This window comes from Heptranchias perlo, unplaced genomic scaffold (assembly GCF_035084215.1).
Source record: "Heptranchias perlo isolate sHepPer1 unplaced genomic scaffold, sHepPer1.hap1 HAP1_SCAFFOLD_817, whole genome shotgun sequence".
Taxonomy (NCBI): Eukaryota; Metazoa; Chordata; class Chondrichthyes; order Hexanchiformes; family Hexanchidae; genus Heptranchias; species Heptranchias perlo.
Window position 1 is genome coordinate 27,407 of NW_027139852.1, and position 10,416 is coordinate 37,822.

Sequence of the window (10,416 nt, forward strand, 5' to 3'; positions counted from 1 at the left end):
CCTTATCTCAGGCCAAGGATTGAAATCTACAACGTATAATTAAATAAATCCGGGATCCAAAGGCTCAGATCCTGCCGAGTGCATCTCCCCGCACACACAATAATTAATAGGAGCAAACTGAGATTAAATCTCCCTCTATAAAACTGCCTTTATATAACTGGCTCTAAAACACTGCCTGTATCATGCCCCAGGATTAAACATACAGTATTAAACCCCCAGCATTAAATCCCCAGTATTAAACCCCCAGCATTAGACCCCCAGCATTAGACCCCCAGCATTAAACCCCCAGTATTAAACCCCCAGTATTAAACCCCCAATATTAAACCCCCAGCATTAGACCCCCAATATTAAACCCCCAGTATTAAACCCCCAGTATTAAACCCCCAGCATTAGACCCCCAGTATTAAACCCCAGCATTAGACCCCCAGTATTCAACCCCCAGCATTAGACCCCCAGTATTAAACCCCCAGTATTAAACCCCCAGCATTAAACCCCCAGTATTAAACCCCCAATATTAAACCCCCAGCATTAGACCCCCAGCATTAGACCCCCAGTATTAAACCCCAATTAAACCCCCTTTATTAATCCTCCTGTATTGAAGCCCATGTATTATACCCCCAATATTAATCTCATTGTATTAACCCCCAATATTAATCCTCTTATATCAACCCCCAGTATTAATCCTCCTATATTAAAGAGCTAGTATTAACCCCCTGTATTAAGCCCCTCGTATTAACCCCCAGTATTAATTCCCCAGTATTAACCTCCAGTATTAATCCTCCTATATTAAAGAACTAGCAATAAACCCCCTATGTCAAACCCTAGCATTAAACCCCTTGTATTAATCCCCAGTATTAAACCCCTGTTTTAATCCCCTTGTATCAACCCCCAGTATTAATCACCCTACATTACAGAGCTAGTATTAACCCCCAGTATTAATCCCATTGTATCAACCCCCTGTATTAATCGTCCTATATTAAAGAGCTAGCATTAAACCCCCTGTATCAAACCCTAGCATTAAACCCCCTGTATCAATCCCCAGTATTAAACCCATGTATTAATCCCAGTATTAAACCCCCCTGTATTAATCCCCAGTATTAAACCCCCTGTAATAATCCCCAGTATTAAACCCCCTGTATTAATCCCCAGTATTAAACCCCCAGTATTAATCCCCTTATATCAACCCCCAGTATTAATCGTCCTATATTAAAGAGCTAGTATTAACTCCCAGTATTAATCCCCTTGTATTACATCTCGAATATTAAATCCCCAGTAATAAACCCCCAGTACTAATCCACCAGTAATAAAACCCCAGCATTAAGCCGTCCACCGCTGGCTCATTGACCCCATTATCCATTAACTCTTTCCTCTCCCTGCCCTCTGCATTAACCCGTTAGATGGGGATCTCTCACCGTGACAGTGATCCCGGGAGCCGAGCCGAAGTCCCGGGATGAGTTGGGATGCGCTGCGCTCCGGGGTCCAGCACTGACTCACACCTTAAAGGCACCACTTATTCACAGCCGACAGAAATCTCCCTGATAGAGTCTGTCGGGTATCAATGCAGATTGTGTCTGATTTCAACCAGGGAGGAGCTACTCTCTGCTCAAAAAAGGCAAAAATCAGCGTTTGCTAGAAAAAAACTGCCCCAGAGACAAATTGATGGCAAGCCTTTTTTTGGAATGGATTAGATGCAGAAAATTAATTTGAATCGGGGCACAAGGTGGTGCTTTTAATATATGATCAACAATTAAAAAAAACTTGCATTTTTATAGAGCCTTTAACGTAGTAAAACGTCCCAAGGTGCGATTATCAAACAAAATTTGACACCGAGCCACATAAGGAGATATTAGGGGACAGGTGACCAAAAGCTCGATCAAAGAGGTAGGTTTTAAGGAGCGTCTTAAAGGAGGAGAGAGAGGCGGAGAGGTTTAGGGAGGGAATTCCAGAGCTTAGGGCCCGGGCGGCTGAAGGCACGGACGCCAACGGTGGAGCGCTTAAAATCGGGGATGTGCAAGAAGCCAGAATTGGAGGAGCGCAGAGATCTCGGAGGGTCGTAGGGGCTGGAGGAGGTTACAGAGATCGGGAGGGATTTGAAAACAAGGGTGAGAATTTTAAAATCGAGGCGTTCCCGGACCGGGAGCCAATGTGGGTCAGCGAGCACAGGGGGGGTGATGGGTGAACGGGACTCGGTGCGAGTTAGGATACGGGGGGGCAGCAGAGTTTTGGATGAGCTCTAGTTTACGGAGGGTGGAAGATGGGAGGCCGGAGAGGAGAGCGTTGGAATAGTCGAGTCTGGAGGTGGCAAAAGGCAGGGATGAGGGTTTCAGCAGCAGATGAGCTGAGGCAGGGGGGCGGAGACGGGCGATGTTATCGAGTGATAGACACGGAGAGAGCTCAGGTCCTACGGTCCCCCAAGGTCAGCTCACTCTCTACTCTGAAGGGCTCTCTGACCCCCCCCCAGGGTCACGGCCAGCACCTGAAAGACATGAATCACAGCATCAAAAGAATCATAGAATTTTACAGCACGGAAAGAGGCCATTCAGCCCATCAACCCTGTGTGCTCTCTCTGTGAAAGCTCTCCCCCCCCCCCTCACTCCCATTCTTCTGCCCTTTCTCCATATCTTTTTAAATCCCAATTCCTTTAATTCATTTCCTGTTTGGCATTGCCCGGCAACAGTGTTAAGCCCCACCCTCCCTCGTGCCCTTGGCAACCGGTAGAAACACAAACGGAAGGGCTGGTGGGTTTAACTCCAGTGGCCGACCAACCCGGGGGAGCAAAGGCACAAAAATTACAAGGGGCCTGGATCAGAGTGAGAGGAGACAGGTACAGGTCAGTGTGACCCCTTCATCACAGCCCCTCACTCAGCTTCCATGTTCACAATGGGGGGGGAGGGAGAGGGAGAGGGAGAGGGAGAGGGAGAGGGAGAGGGAGGGGGAGGGGAGGGGGAGGGGGAGGAGGAGGGAGGGGGGATGGAGAGGGGGAGGGAGAAGGGGAGGGAGAGGGGGGGAGGGGAGGGAGGGGGAAGGGGGGAGAGGGGAGGGGGGGAGGGAGAGGGAGGGGGAGGGGAGGGGGAGGGGGAGGAGGAGGGAGGGGGGGATGGAGAGGGGGAGGGAGAAGGGGAGGGAGAGGGAGGGGAGAGGGGAGGGAGAGGGGAGGGGGGAGGGGGAGAGGGAGGGGTGGAATGATGCAAAGGTATTGAGGGCGGGCGGGTAACAAAAGTGCAGGGAGATCCTTCACCGTAAAAGGATTTGAATTGTGACCCTCGCCCTCTCCCCCACCTCCTCCCCCTCCCCCTCCCCTCCCCCCTCCCTCTCTCCCCTCCCCTCCTCCCGCCCCCTCCCTTCCCCCTCTAACCTCCCCCTCCCTCCCCCTCTACCCTCCCCCTCCCTCCCCCTCCCTCCCCTCCCTCTCTCCCCTCCCTCCCCCTTCTACCCTCTCCCTCCCTCTCTCCCCTCCCTTCTCCCTATAACCTCCCGCTCCCTCACTCCCTCCCTTCCCTCCCCCTTCTCCTCTGCCCTCTTCTCTCCTCTCCTCTCCCTCCCTCCCTCCCTCCCCCCTCTACCCTCCCCTCGCACTCTCCCTCCCTTCCCTTTCTTACTCTCCTTCCCCTCCCTCCCCTCCCTCCGTTCCCCTTCGATCCTCCCTCCACACCCCCTCTTTTCCCTCCACCCTCCCGTCCCCACCCCTCCCTGCCCCCCTCCCCTGAAGGAGTGGCTCGTTGCTGGGTCCCATGGCCCGGTGGCCATGCTTGATTTGGGAGGGCCGACTGTGGGCCATTGGCAGGAGCCCCGTCCACTGACCCCAGGGAACAGCAAATCTCAGGCCACACTGCCGGAATATTCCACCCGTTACAGGCTGAAAATCGGGGTGTGGCCTTCCCGCCAATTCACAAGATACACGGGTAGTGGGAGGGGCCGGGGGAGGGGCCGGGGGAGGGGTCGAGGAGGCCAGTGTGAGGGGTGCCAGGCGAGGGGTCAGGGGAGGGGTCGGCAGGAGGGGTCGGCGGGAGGGGTCAGGGGAGGGGTCGGCCGGAGGGGTCAGGGGAGGGGCCGGGGGGAGGGGTCGAGGAGGCCAGTGTGAGGGGTGCCAGGCGAGGGGTCAGGGGAGGGGTCAGGGGAGGGGTCGGCGGGAGGGGTCAGGGGAGGGGTCAGTGGGAGGGGTCGGCGGGAGGGGTCAGTGGAGGGGCCGGCAGGAGGGGTTGGGGAGGGGCCGGGGGAGGGGTCGAGGAGGCCAGTGTGAGGGGTGCCAGGCGAGGGGTCAGGGGAGGGGTCGGCAGGAGGGGTCGGCGGGAGGGGTTGGGGAGGGGTCGGCGGGAGGGGTCAGGGGAGGGGTCGGCGGGGAGGGGTCGGGGAGGGGCCAGGGGGAGGGGTTGAGGAGGCCAGTGTGAGGGGTGCCAGGCGAGGGGTCAGGGGAGGGGTCGGCGGGAGGGGTCGGGGAGGGGCCAGGGGGAGGGGTTGAGGAGGCCAGTGTGAGGGGTGCCAGGCGAGGGGTCAGGGGAGGGGTCAGGGGAGGGGTCGGCGGGAGGGGTCGGGGAGGGGTCAGCCGGAGGGGTCAGGGGAGGGGCCGGCAGGAGGGGTCGGGAAGGGGCCAGGGGGAGGGGTTGAGGAGGCCAGTGTGAGGGGTGCCAGGCGAGGGGTCAGGGGAGGGGTCAGGGGAGGGGTCAGGGGAGGGGTCAGTGGGAGGTGTCGGCGGGAGGGGTCGGGGAGGGGTCAGCCGGAGGGGTCAGGGGAGGGGCCGGCAGGAGGGGTCGGGGAGGGGCCAGGGGGAGGGGTCGAGGAGGCCAGTGTCAGGGGTGCCAGGCGAGGGGTGAGGGGAGGGGTCAGGGGAGGGGTCGGCGGGAGGGGTCGGGGGGAGGGGTCAGCCGGAGGGGTCGGTGGGAGGGGTCAGGGGAGGGGCCGGGGGGAGGGGTCGGGGAGGCCAGTGTGAGGGGTGCCAGGCGAGGGGTCAGGGGAGGGGTCAGTGGGAGGGGTCGGCAGGAGGGGTCAGGGGAGGGGTCAGGGGAGGGGTCGGCGGGAGGGGTCAGTGGGAGGGGTTAGCTGGAGGGGCCGGCGGGATTCATAAAACTGGGGCATGACTTCAAGAGCGATAAAATGGAGGGGAGAGGTAAACCAGGCTGCCGATTCGCTGTCACCCCTTTCACACTCTCGCACAATGTCACAATCTACCCCAGTTGCTCCAAACCGAGACCCCACCAAATCCCCGCACCCCATAATCGGTCCAAGACTCCGCCGCCCGCATCCAATCCCGCACCGAGTCCTGCTCCCCTAAAAAAACAGATTACCTGGTCATTTATCCCATTGCTGTTTGCGGGATCTTGCTGTGCGCAAATTGGCTTCCCACATTACAACAGTGACCACACTTCAAAAAAGTACTTCGTTGGCTGGAAAGCTCTTTGGGACATCCTGAGGTGGTGAAAGGCACTTTATAAATCCAAGTCTCTCTTTCTTTTTCCTTTTTCTTTTTATCAAAATGAGATGTGAAAGGAATTCGAACCCGGCCGGCTTTCCACGTCCTGCGTCTCAGCGTCCTGCGCGGCTGCTCAGGAGATGCTCGAAACCGAGCTGAAGATGAAGCAGCAGCTGACGGGTGACATCGGTGATGAGCCTGCACCGCGGGTAAAGGGTATACAGGCAGGAAGTGAATGGGTGACCACCAGGAAGAGTAAGAGATGCAGGCAGGTAGTGCAGGGGTCCCCTGTGGCCATCCCCCTCTCAAACAGATATGCCACTTTGGATGCTGTTGGGGGGGATGACTTATCAGGGGAAGGCAGCAGCAGCCAACTTCCTGGCACCACGGGTAGCTCTGCTGCACAGGCTGGGAGGAAAAAGAGTGGCAGAGCTATAGTGATAGGGGACTCAATTGTAAGGGGAATAGACAGGCGTTTCTGCGGCCGCAACCGAGACTCCAGGATGGTGTGTTGCCTCCCTGGTGCAAGGATCAAGGATGTCTCGGAGCGGCTACAGAACATTTTGGAGGGGGAGGGCGAACAGCCAGCTGTCGTGGTGCACATAGGCACCAACGATATAGGTAAAAAAGGGGATGAGGTCCTAAAAGCAGAATATAGGGAGTTAGGAGGTAAATTAAAAAATAGGACCTCAAAGGTAGTAATCTCAGGATTGCTGCCAGTGCCACGTGCTAGTCAGAGTAGAAATAGGAGGATATTTCAAATGAATACGTGGCTAGAGGAATGGTGCAAGGGGGAGGGATTCAAATTCCTGGGACACTGGAAACGGTTCTGGGGGAGGTGGGACCAGTACAAACCGGATGGTCTGCACCTGGGCAGGGCCGGGACCGCTGTCCTAGGAGGAGTGTTTGCTAGTGCTGTTGGGGAGGGTTTAAACTAAAGTGGCAGGGGGTTGGGAACCTGAGCAGGGAGAGAGAGGAAAGCGTAACAGGAAGGGACAGAAGGTATGGAGTAATAGGTAAAGTGTTAAAAAAGGAAAAAGCAGGAACTAAGCGTCACAAAACAGATTTGAAAGTTCTTTATCTGAATGCACGTAGCATTCGTAATAAAATGGACGAGTTAACGGCACAAATAACTACGTATGGGTATGATCTTGTGGCCATTACAGAAACATGGCTGCAGGGTGACGACGACTGGGAATTAAATATGCCAGGGTATTTAACAATCAGGAAGGACAGGCAGGAAGGAAGGGGAGGTGGGGTGGCTATGTTAATAAAGGAAGGAATCACTGTAATACAGAGAAAAGATAGTGGGACAAAGGATCAGGATAATGAAACAGTTTGGGTGGAGATAAGGAATAATAAGGGAAAAAAAACATTAGTGGGCGTAGTATATAGGCCTCCTAATAGTTGCAACTCTGCTGGAAGAAGTATTAATCAGGAGATAGTCGGGGCATGTAATAAGGGAACAGCCATAATTATGGGGGATTTTAATTATCATATTAACTGGACAAATCAAATTGGGCAGAGCAGCCTTGAGGACGAGTTCATTGAGTGCATCAGGGATGGATTTCTTGAGCAGTATGTAACTGATCCTACAAGGGGGCAGGCAACCTTGGACCTGGTCCTGTGTAATGAGTCAGGATTAATTAATAATGTCCTAGTTAAGGATCCCCTTGGAACGAGCGACCACAACATGGTTGAATTCCATATCCAATTAGAGGGTGAGAAGGTTGATTCTCAAACAAGCGTACTGAGCTTGAATAAAGGAGACTATGATGGTATGAGAGCGGAATTGATTAAAGTGGACTGGGAAAATAGATTAAAGGGTAAGACGGTACATGAGCAGTGGTGTTCATTTAGGGAGTTATTTTACAACTTTCAAAATAAATATATTCCACTGAGGAAAAAAGGGTGTAAAAGAAATGACAGCCATCCGTGGCTAAGTAAAGAAATCAAGGATAGTATCCGACTAAAAACAAGGACATATAAGGTAGCCAAACTTAGTGGGAGGATAGAAGATTGGGAATTCTTCAAAAGACAGCAAAAAGTAACTAAAGGATTGATTAAGAAAGGGAAGTTAGATTATGAAAAGAAATTAGCAAAAAATATAAAAACAGATAGCAAGAGTTTCTATAGTTATATAAAAAGAAAAAGGGTGGCTAAGGCAAACATAGGTCCCTTAGAGGATGAGACCGGGAAATTAATGGTGGGAAACATGGAGATGGCAAAAATGCTGAACAAATATTTTGTTTCAGTCTTTACAGTAGAGGACACTAAGAATATCCCAACACTGGACAAACAGGGGACTCTCGGGGGGGAGGAGCTAAATACGATTAAAATCACTCAGGAGATGGTACTCAGTAAAATAATGGGACTCAAGGCGGATAAATCCCCTGGACCTGATGGCTTCCATCCTAGGGTCTTGAGGGAAGTGGCAGTAGGGATTGTGGATGCTTTGGTGATAGTTTTCCAAAATTCCCTGGACTCAGGAGAGGTCCCGGCAGATTGGAAAACTGCTAATGTAACACCGTTATTTAAAAAGGGTAGTAGGCAGAAGGCTGGAAATTATAGGCCAGTTAGCTTAACATCTGTGGTGGGTAAAATTTTGGAGTCTATTATTAAGGAGACAGTAACGGAACATTTAGATAAGCATAATTTAATAGGACAAAGTCAGCATGGCTTTATGAAGGGGAAGTCATGTCTGACAAATTTGCTTGAGTTCTTCGAGGATATAACGTATAGGGTGGATAAAGGGGAACCAGTGGACATAGTGTATTTAGACTTCCAGAAGGCATTCGACAAGGTGCCACATAAAAGATTATTACTTAAGATAAAAAATCACGGGATTGGGGGTAATATTCTGGCATGGGTGGAGGATTGGTTATCGAACAGGAAGCAGAGAGTTGGGATAAATGGTTCATTTTCGGACTGGCAACCAGTAACCAGTGGTGTTCCACAGGGGTCGGTGCTGGGTCCCCAACTCTTTACAATCTATATTAACGATTTGGAGGAGGGGACCGAGTGCAACATATCAAAATTTGCAGATGATACAAAGATGGGAGGGAAAGTAGAGAGTGAGGAGGACATAAAAAACCTGCAAGGGGATATAGACAGGCTGGGTGAGTGGGCGGAGATTTGGCAGATGCAATACAATATTGGAAAATGTGAGGTTATGCACTTTGGCAGGAAAAATCAGAGAGCAAGTTATTATCTTAATGGCGAGAAACTGGAAAGTACTGCAGTACAAAGGGATCTGGGGGTCCTAGTGCAAGAAAATCAAAAAGTTAGTATGCAGGTGCAGCAGGTGATCAAGAAGGCCAACGGAATGTTGGCTTTTATTGCTCGGGGGATAGAATATAAAAACAGGGAGGTATTGCTGCAGTTATATAAGGTATTGGTGAGACCGCACCTGGAATACTGCATACAGTTTTGGTCTCCATACTTAAGAAAAGACATACTTGCTCTCGAGGCAGTACAAAGAAGGTTCACTCGGTTAATCCCGGGGATGAGGGGGCGGACATATGAGGAGAGGTTGAGTAGATTGGGACTCTACTCGTTGGAGTTCAGAAGAATGAGAGGCGATCTTATTGAAACATATAAGATTGTGAAGGGGCTTGATCGGGTGGATACGGTAAGGATGTTCCCAAGGATGGGTGAAACTAGAACTAGGGGGCATAATCTTAGAATAAGGGGCTGCTCTTTCAAAACTGAGATGAGGAGAAACTTCTTCACTCAGAGGGTGGTAGGTCTGTGGAATTTGCTGCCCCAGGAAGCTGTGGAAGCTACATCATTAAATAAATTTAAAACAGAAATAGACAGTTTCCTAGAAGTAAAGGGAATTAGGGGTTACGGGGAGCGGGCAGGAAATTGGACATGAATTTAGATTTGAGGTTAGGACCAGATCAGCCATGATCTTATTGAATGGCGGAGCAGGCTCGAGGGGCCGATTGGCCTCCTCCTGCTCCTGTTTCTTATGTTCTTATATAAATGCAGGCTGTTGTTTCTATCTGGCACTGCTTGAGGCAGCGTTCAGTTCCTGTTATCACACTGAGACTCGCTCCGTTTTCAATGGGCTTCCTGGAGGGGAAATCCCTTACTCTTGTGGGGAGGGGGGGCTTGTACTGAACGCGGGGGGTCTCTGCTTCATCCAACCCACGCACCCTCAGAGTATAGCTCCCCACTGACAGGAGGCAGATACATCACTCCTCAAAAATTCAACATCAAGAGTGAGATTATTCTCAAAGTCAGATCTATTTATTGCCCCATTTGCTTTGATGAGTCCCCTCCCGTCCAGCCCCTTCCCCTCCCTTTCCGTCCCGTCCCGTCCTTTCCCCGTCCCCTCAAATCCCCTCCCCCTCCCCTTCCATCCCACCCCTTCCCCTCCCGTCCCGTCCCCTCCTCTCCCCTCAAATCCCGTCCCTTCCCTTCCCTTCCCCTTCCGTCCCGTCCCATGCCCTCCCGTCCCCTCTCCTCCCGTCCCCTCCCCTTCCCCTCCGGTCCCGGGCGGGTGCTCACCTATGGCCTGTGCGAGTGCGATCACCACCTCCTGACAGGTGGTCTCCTGGACCACCCCACACACCACACGCTGAACTCCATTCACCCACACTTTTAGTTCCATCACCGTGCAGCTTGTTACAGGCATCGGGTCACCATCGCAGTACGGAGGCAGGCTCTGAAACGGAGAGAAGGAACACCCAGCTTCAACACACAGGACACAAAAACACCGCCACGTAATATCTCCCTCCTTCATTGAGTTTCCTGCCGCCCGTCCCTGCGGGCGGACTCTTTACCACAGGCCTGGCAGTCCTCCACTAATCTCGTTACTCTTCATGTGACAGTGAGGGTCGTCCACTCTCTGATGGGAAGCGTCACCAAAATGCCCAAACTTGTCCTCATCCCAACGACCAAATATACACAAGGAGAGAATTTGCATTTATATAGCGCCTGTCACAACCTCAGGACGTCCCAAAGCGCTTTACAGCCAATGAAGTACTTTTGAAGCGTGGTCA

General features: G+C 52.5%; 1 long non-coding RNA gene across 1 annotated transcript; it reads right to left on the bottom strand.

The window, feature by feature from the left end:
- Positions 1 to 1,708: 1,708 nt before the first annotated feature.
- LOC137319336 (uncharacterized) lies at positions 1,709 to 10,079 on the bottom strand. The gene is made up of 3 exons (XR_010962095.1): positions 9,923 to 10,079; positions 5,283 to 5,605; positions 1,709 to 2,476 (listed from the first exon to the last, which is right to left on the bottom strand). It is a non-coding gene; the product is annotated as an uncharacterized lncRNA (long non-coding RNA).
- Positions 10,080 to 10,416: the final 337 nt, after the last annotated feature.